This window comes from Apium graveolens, chromosome 8 (genome assembly GCF_009905375.1).
Source record: "Apium graveolens cultivar Ventura chromosome 8, ASM990537v1, whole genome shotgun sequence".
Taxonomy (NCBI): Eukaryota; Viridiplantae; Streptophyta; class Magnoliopsida; order Apiales; family Apiaceae; genus Apium; species Apium graveolens.
Window position 1 is genome coordinate 133,224,591 of NC_133654.1, and position 9,331 is coordinate 133,233,921.

Here is a 9,331-nt window from a genome sequence, read left to right on the forward strand (position 1 = left end):
GAGTCATTAACTGAATTATATGACAGGTTTGTCAAACTCTTGAATGATCTGTCACTGGTGGACAAGGAATATGATCTTGAAGATTCAAATCTGAAATTCCTTTTAGCTCTTCCTGAAAATTGGGATTTGAAGTCTACTACCATAAGAGACAACTATGCTCTTGATGAAACTACTCTTGATGAAATTTATGGTATGCTCAAGACTTATGAACTTGAGATAGATCAAAGGAGAAAGAGACATGAGAGAAAGTCAAGGATAGTTGCTCTTAAGGCTGAGGAGGAATCTCCTAATGTTGTCTCAAAGAAGGGCAAAGAAAAGGCTCTCATCATAAAGTCTGATTCAGAGTCATCATATTTTGATGATGATGATTCAGAAACCGAAAGCTTACCTGAAATGCATGTTGATGCAAAGATGATGAAATTGTGTGCTCTTATAGTGAAGGGTATCACAAAGATAGCCTACAGGAAATTCAGAAAAGGAAAGAAGTTTTCCAGGAAAGGTGTAAGTGCTGATAAGAAAGGGTTCAGAAAGTCTGAAGACAAAAGTGCAAAGTCTGACAGAGGAGACAACTCATATGTCAAATGCTACAATTGTGGTGAAAGAGGCCACATATCTCCTGACTGCAAGAAAGGAAAGAGTGACAAAGGCAAGGCACTTGTTGTTAGTGTTTGTGCCCTAGAGACAACACTATTATGTTTATATTATAAAACATTTGGATTATTAATTCTGATTATATGGATTATTCTTTAGTAGTTTATTATATCTTTATTTTCTGTGATAAGATGTTAGATTAATAAATGTCCTTAGAATATGATATGTAATTTTATATCTCTAAGTACGTGACTTAGAAATGAGATTATGAGAATAGTATCGATATTCCTAAAGATCCCTGGTCGAGTATTATTATTAAGGGACAATAATAATGCATTAAGACTATTGTGAATGTTGACTGATGATCACATCTCATTGATCATAGGTATAGTGATACTAAAGTTAAAACACAGGTACATGTATTATATACATGGTGCTGGAAGACCTAATGTGAGATTCTACATGTGTGTTGTGTCATAAGTAATTCTCACAGTGATAATGATGTATTGGTCGTTAGACTTGAAATCATTATATTTCTATATGAGAATTAATATACTTTGGTTGCATTAAAAGTTACCTTTGACCGGGTGATGATAAAAGTGTATATTGGGTATATTATGGATCATATGAGAAATTTGAATGATCTAGAAAGGATTTAACCCTCCTATTTTAGGAGTGATATTATTGGCCTCTTGTTTGAATTAGACTATGAAATGCATGGCCATGCTCCAATGTTGATTTGATGTTATAGTCTACTCATCGATCAAGGAAACCTGGATTAAATTATGAAGAGGATGACACATAACATGCCTCGTGTTTAATCTATAATATATAGTTAAAAGGATTTTAGTACATTGTACATTATACACAAAAGGTTTAATCGATCACCGATTTAATTATTATTACTTGGGTAACAATGATGTATTACTAGATGCCGCTCACTGTTTATGATTTTAAATTAGATTTAAAATTGTTGCCAACCTAATAATAACCTAAAGAGTCGCACAAAGAATGATTGGAGGATTCTTTAATTTAAATTCGGATTTAAATTAAATGTAAGTAATTCGAATTATTTGTTATTAATTAAGTGTGACTAAATTAATTAAATAAATAGGAAATTCAAATTTAATATTAAATCCGAAATTAAGTTATTGGGTGATTAAGTGAGACTTAATAATACAATAATTTGAATTTCGAATTTAATAATAATAATAACTCTAAAATTAAGTTTATGGTTGGAGGCCCATTAGCTCTTGCCTATATAATATCTTTTTCTAATAGAATTAGGGTTACACATTTTATTTGATAAAACATAAACCCTAGCAGCTTGAAGAGATATCAAAGAGAGCAAGAAAGACGGCCTCAAGAACGTGCTAGTACACACCTATCCTCCGGGCGATCATTCGTGTCGATACCTTCAAGGCGTAGATCGTTCCAGCGACAGGCTACGTGGTGATCATTCAAGACCTCCATCTTTCCATTAACGTAAAGCTGCTTAAGGTAAACATACTGAACTACGAATTAAATATTATTTTTCGCATGGATCCTGCAGAGGGTTTCGATTTTTTAAGAATTTAATTTACGTTTTCGTTGCGTTGATGTGCTAAAACCCCTTTAATGACATCAGAGCTACTTGCGAAAAGTTTTTAATTCATTTATGTGTTTAACCGTTTTCGATATATGAGCATGTACGTGATTCGCCATAATTTGATGTTGATATAATATGCTTGTATATGTATGGTTTTGAATATATGATATTCGTGTGAGTTGTATAATCATAAGATGATTATGTAATCTGTATATATACTGATATATACATGATTTATGTTTGTTCTAATTATGAGAATCATATTAGATACGGATTCTTAATTGGCTGCTGCAGATTTGCTGAAATATGGGTCTGGTGTCCGATTTACGCAAACGAATACTCTATTCCATAGGTAAACGAGCGTCTGAACAAAACTGATAGATAAAGCTATCAACGACTCGTCTGTAAGGCGTTTGACGTCGTTTACTGCCCGTAAACAGTGATTCTTGTTTTTCTGATTTGATTCTGATTTTTCTGATTTTTGTCATATTTTTTTATAATTAGATCATGGATAATATGATATGTTAAGATCAGATTATGTGTTTTAACATGCTTTTATGTGTTGTATGAGCATGGTGGATGGTTGTGGCCTTTCGACCTTAGTGTAATGTTTTTGGTTTTAAATACGACTTGCATGTCGTCAATCTTTGTAATCATAAATCTCGATTGTAACTCGAGTTATTCTTGTAAGTTCATTAGATTAGTTTTACTTTCAATCATGTAATGTAATTGAAGACTCAAGAAGGCTATCCAATGGAGGTGATTCAAAGAAGAAGATGAGACATACAAGGAGTCTAAACAAAGAAGAAGACGAAGCATACAAGAAGTCTAAACAAAGAAGAAGACTTATGTAATAAGTAGTTGTATTTATTTCCATCACCACATTAGATTGACCTTGATCTTTATCATGAGCTTGATAAAGATCACATAGGATGGGGCCATAACCAAACACATTTACTTTATTGCACTTTACATATTGATGTATGAATGTATGTATAGAATAGTTAATGATGCATGCTTTAATTAGATTAATCATGCATGAATATATGTATTAGATACGTCACCCATGCCATGCCTAAACAAGATAAAATCTGTAACGACTCAAGATTTTAAAATTTATAAATGATTATGAGATTCTCGTGTTTATGAAACACGGAATGAAATACGAATCTTCTTTATTTCCGACATGGGGCGATTTTGTCAACAACGGGTTCATAGAACTTGTAAGGCTGTGGGTTTTAAGTGAGACCGATGTGACTCCTCCACTACCTGGAAATCAAACCATTGACGAGTATTGATTTGAAGTATTTTATTCAAGGAAAAATTGGGAATCTCTTCATGATGGGATCATGATCGTTATAATACTAACAAAACCCTAATGTTTATATTAAGTTATTTAGATGCCTTCCAATATGTCCAACGCGTTAACCCCTAGATCGATATGGAGTGGGTTCGCCATAGCGAAGTACTCCCATCTATCGTGGGACGGCGTGTTGAAGTATATGATACTTTTAGACCTTTCGGTTTTAACTTAACTAAGTTACCACAATAGGATTATGAACTTAGAGGCATAGAGTTTGGTGAGATTTATTGGATAAATAAGAATAAATGTTGTTCCACTAAACTATCCAAGAGTTATATAGTTGATATAATTGACAAATGTCGCTACCTTATTGAATCATGTTTTAGGAGTAAAGCCAAAGCTGAACTAAAACGTTGTGAAAATTTGGATCTTGGCTCACTAGAAAGTATATAGAAGATACTCTTTCCGAATTAATAGTTAAGGCTATTAATTTGATAAAATAGTGGGAGATATATATTTTGAATATATATATGAATAATCACTTGAACATAATTTAATAATCATCTGTAAACTAATTTATCTTATGCATTTTAAACATTGTAGATATCAAATGACAATCAATTCAAACAACTTCTCTGTGCGATCAATCCTTGAGAAGGACAAGCTGACAGGAATAAACTTCCTTGACTGACAGAGGAACTTGAGGATTGTCCTCAAACAAGAGCGCAAGCTCTATGTCATAGATATCCCTCGCCCTGCACCTCTCACTGAAGGAACATCCCGTGCTCAACATAATGTTTATCAGAAACATATCGATGATGACACAGATATTCAATGTCTCATGTTAGCGACCATGAGTGTTGAACTTCAAAAACAACATGAGAATATAGATTCTTATGATATGATTGAGCACCTTAAACGTATGTTTGAAGGACAGGCTCGTCAGGAGAGGTTTGATACTTTCAAATCGTTGCATGCATGTAAGCAGGGAGTGTAACGACTGAGAAATTTACATTTATATTATATCAGAATCATAATCAATAAGGTGTGTTAATGTGTCATTTATGTGTGATTATCTGTTAAACCCTGTTTGTTATGTGTTACGTGCATTTCGTGTCATTTCTGTATTTTTAAGGTATTTTTCAGATATTTTATTAGGCATTCATCATTTTCATTTCAAACGTTTTACGACCCAAACAATGATTTTAAAGCCAGTATTTCAAATAAAATAATGGGCCTTATTTTTCATCAAATGGCTTTTACAATCGCATTATTCTGAACATCTAGATATTTTATAAATTTTCTCGTTTTACGAAAAATGACTTTTCCGGGCCCCATTGGGTGTCAAAAACCCCACAAAAATCACATTTTTATTTTTATAAAATTATAGGACTTTCATTTATATTATTTCTTTGCATTTTTGTATTATTCACAATTTTTGGGAAATTTTGGCATATATTGTATATATAAAATATTTATAAATTAAATTTTAATACTCAAAAATTATAAAATTAGGGGCCTATTAAGTTTAAAAAGTGTAGAATTAGGGCCTTAATTTTAATTAGGAGTATTAATTTTACTACTATAAATAGCCTAATTTTTATTTAATTAATCATAATTATTAATTAAAAATCAGAAAAATATACAAAATTCTCTGCAGCCGGGTCGGGTTGAACAAATTCGGGTTGAGGATTCAATCGTTAATTTTGATCCGATTTTTGTACCAAATCAAGCAGTTCGAGTATCCAAATCGAAGGTTTTGATCCGTTCTTTCCATTTCTAGCATCAATTTCACGTTTTAATTCGTAGTTTTTGATTTTCAAATTCTAGGGTTTATGTTCGAATTAGGACTTTTTGATTCTGGGGTTATTATGATGTTTTGATGATTAATATAGCTTTGTTGGATGATTTACAGTTGATTCATGGTGTTTAATTGAACAAACGATTCCTGGATAGTGATTCACGATTTCTAGGGTTTATGTCGGATTTTCAAAACACAACTCGATGGTTTCTGTGAATATTTGGTTCTTGTAATGTTAGGGCTTTGATTGTATATGTTCTTAGCTTCAATTTGCACTATAGAACGTTAAGTTTGGTTTACAGAATCAAAAGATTGGTTTTTGGCCGGAGTTGAATTCGATTTTTGACCGGAGATGAAGATTCTGAGATGTTTTTGGTATGTTGTGGCCGGAATCAGATTGGTGAAGTGATTTGGAATTGATTTCAGCTTAAAAACGAACCAAACGGTTCCGTTTTTGGCCTGAAAATGGCTCACCGGATTCTGCACCGGTGGCCGGATTCTGGGCAAACTCCGGCGTGTTCTTCACGACCCGGATTTTGAGCCGTTTGACCTGTGTAAAATACCCGGGTTTGATCTGATTTTGTCAGGAATGGTTTTCTGACATATGTTTCTGGAATTTTGAATTTAATTTTATTTTTATTAATTCTAAAAATCATATTTATTTATTTTATAAATTGATTAATTAATTGTTTAATTAATTGATTTATATTATAAATAATTCTGAATTATTTTCTAAAAATCAGATTGAATTATTTTCTTAATTATTTATTATTTAATTATTATTTATTATTTATTTAAAAATGAATAATTATTTTGATAATTAATCAAATAATTTTCAATAAATCATAATAAATTCATTTTAATTCCAAAAATTATAGAAAAATCATTTTTAATTCTGATTTTTCTTAAATAATGATTTAAAAATTATTTTTGAGTTTTAAAAATTAATAATAATTATTTATAGTGAATAATAAATGGAATTATCAGTGTTTAATTAATAATAATTCAATCGTTCCGAGTGAAACGAAAGCCTGTTGACCCAGAAAAATGAATTCTCTTCATTAAAAATAATATCAAAGCTTAATTTCTTCTAAAAATTATTTGATTTTGTTACTTTTTTGATTATCAGGCGTAATGCGTGCCGAGTCCGAAAAATTCCGGAAAAATGGGAAATGAGTCAGATAACGATTAGTTGAGCGATCAACGAGTCGATTTTGGTTCTAAAAATTATTTTAACTATAAAAAATGATTATGTGCCTATGTGCTTATGTGTATTACGTGGTTAATTGAGTCTTAATTGCTAGTAAGTAATATATGAGTCAGTCATAAGCGCATGGGTAGATGTTAGGAACGGTGTGAAGTCGATTCAAGAAACAAATGAAGTACGACGTGACTTAACCAGTCTGTTTTGCCAACAGAAGCTAAGCCAACCAGGCAAGTTGAGTCGGTATTAGTCCAAGGTGATAGAAGAAAGTGATCTAATTGCAGTGAGTCGCGCGAAAAGCAAGTTGAGTCGGTATTAGTCCAAGGTGATAGAAGAAAGTGATCTTATCATATTTGCACTCTTTTGATTATTGTTCTTAATCACTGATACATACTTGATATTCCTTTGTTCATATTTCATTTCGATTCTTGATTTCTCCGTTTCTTTGGATACTTGGTTCATATTCCGTTGATGATACATTGAGATTGATATATTCTAGTGATTAGAATATGTCAAAGCATACCGATTGTTCCGGTTGCTAAGCGATGGACTGGATAATGATATTTTAGGATTGAGTGTGTCTTAATCCTGAGGACCGGGATGACTGGTGCCTCGACGTGGGCCGTAGTGCCTGGGTACCCGACTGGATCTATATATTGAGATATGTATCTGCATTATATTCTGACTGATCAGCAGAATATAGATGCGAACTTGTGTCCAGTTTATTTCATTTGTACTCGCCAGTAATGGCCTTCTTTCTATTCTCGTGGGGTTATATCTTTGCAGATATACCCGGGATGACGGATTCATTTAAAATACTTTAACACTGTTTATATTTTGTGGACTTGTTGAGCAATTTTTGGCTCACCCCTTTTGTTGTTATTCACCTTATTGTTTTCAGTTAAGAAGGAATATAAAACCCATCAGGACTCGAGTGGTAAAGAAGCGGGTCAAGCATCGGGATCCTCTCATACCCAAAGTGTTGATCCCAATCCAGGAAGAATGCTTTGAGTTGCCCGAGCAGGTGGAGTGTTGATAGAGAGTGTGTGTGTTTGAATAAAAGTTGAACTTAGTTTAAAATGAATTAGACAATGGTTTGTAATAAAGAGAGTTTTTGAGATTTTGAATGTTGGTTTGTAATAAAAGTAGTTAGTGGTTCTTGTTTTCATACTTCAACCTAAAAAGATCCTGGTTAGTGTTAAAGGGGTTTAATTTCATTTCTTTATTAATTGTTAATCAGATTGTACAGGTTTGGTGATTAGCTAGTAACTCCCAAACTTATACCCCGGGTCTGGAGGGCGTTACAGGGAGGACATGATCCGGTTGGACCGCATGTTCTAAGGATGATTGGGTATATTGAGTACCTTGCCAAGTTAGGTGCCCCGATTGCTGTGGAGCACCAGATTGACCTAATTTTGCAACCTTTAAACAACAGTTATCCTCAATTTGTGATGAATTACAATATGAATGAGATAGATAAGAACCCCATCGAACTGTTGGCTATGTTGAAAACTGCTGAGACCAACGTTCAGAAGACATCCCCAGCTCCCATGTTGATGGTGAATAAGGGGAAGGCCAAAGGAAAGGGTAAATAGAAAGGAAAGAGGAAGATGGGATCTAAATCGAATGCCAATCCGAAACCTGATCGACCAAGGCTATGAAGCCTAAAGGTGGTGTTCCAAAGGTTGGTGATTGTCACTATTGCAAGAAACCAGGTCATTGGAAGAGGAACTGTCATGCTTATTTGGAGGATCTGAAGAAGAAGAAGGCTATTGTTACCGCTTCTGATTCAGGTATTTATGTTATTGAAGTCAATTTGTCTACTTCTACATCTTGGGTATTAGATACTGGATGTGGTTCTCACATTTATATAAATATGCAGGAACTGCAGGGAAGTAGGACATTGGCTAAGGGAGAAGTCGACCTACGGGTTGGTAATGGAGCAAAGGTTGCTGCTTTAGCTGTAGGGACTTATCGTTTATCATTGCCCACTGGGCTTGTTTTAGAACTAGATACTATTTTTACGTGCCTGCGATTTGCAAAAATATTATTTTGGTTTCTTGTTTGGACAAGAAAGGTTTTTCGTTTTTGATTCAGAACAATAGTTGTTCCTTTTCATTCAATAATGTTACCTACGGGATTGCACGTTTGTTTAATGGTTTATATGTTCTTGATATAGATACTCCTGTCTATAACATAAATAATGATAATAAACGTATTAAGATGAAAGACTCAAATCAAACATACCTTTGGCATTGTCGTTTAGGTCACATAAATGAGAAACGCATTTCCAAATTACATAAAGATGGTTACTTGGATAAGTTTGATTTTGAATCATACGAAGAATGCAAATCTTGTCTCATTGGCAAAATGGCTAAAGCTCCGTTTACCGGACAAGGTGAAAGGGCCACCGAATGATTAGGACTTATATATAGTGATGTATGGGTCCAATGCGTACGATGGCAAGAGGTGGCTTTAACTACTTCATTACTTTTATTGATGATTTCAATAGATATGGATATGTGTATCTTTTGAAGAACAAATCCGATTCTTTCAAAAAGTTCAAATAATACAAGGCTGAAGTGGAAAAGCAAACAGGGGAAAGTATAAAAGTTCTACGATCAGATCGTGGAGGAGAATACTTAAGCCTCGAGTTTAAAGGTTTCTTGAAGGAGTGTGGTATCGTATCACAACTTACTCCTCCTGGAACGCCTCAATGGAATGGAGTTTCTGAGAGGAGAAATCATACCTTGTTGGACATGGTGCGATCGATGATGAGTCTAGCAGATCTTCCAATAAGTTTATGGGGTTATGCTCTAGAAACGGCTGCATATACACTAAAAT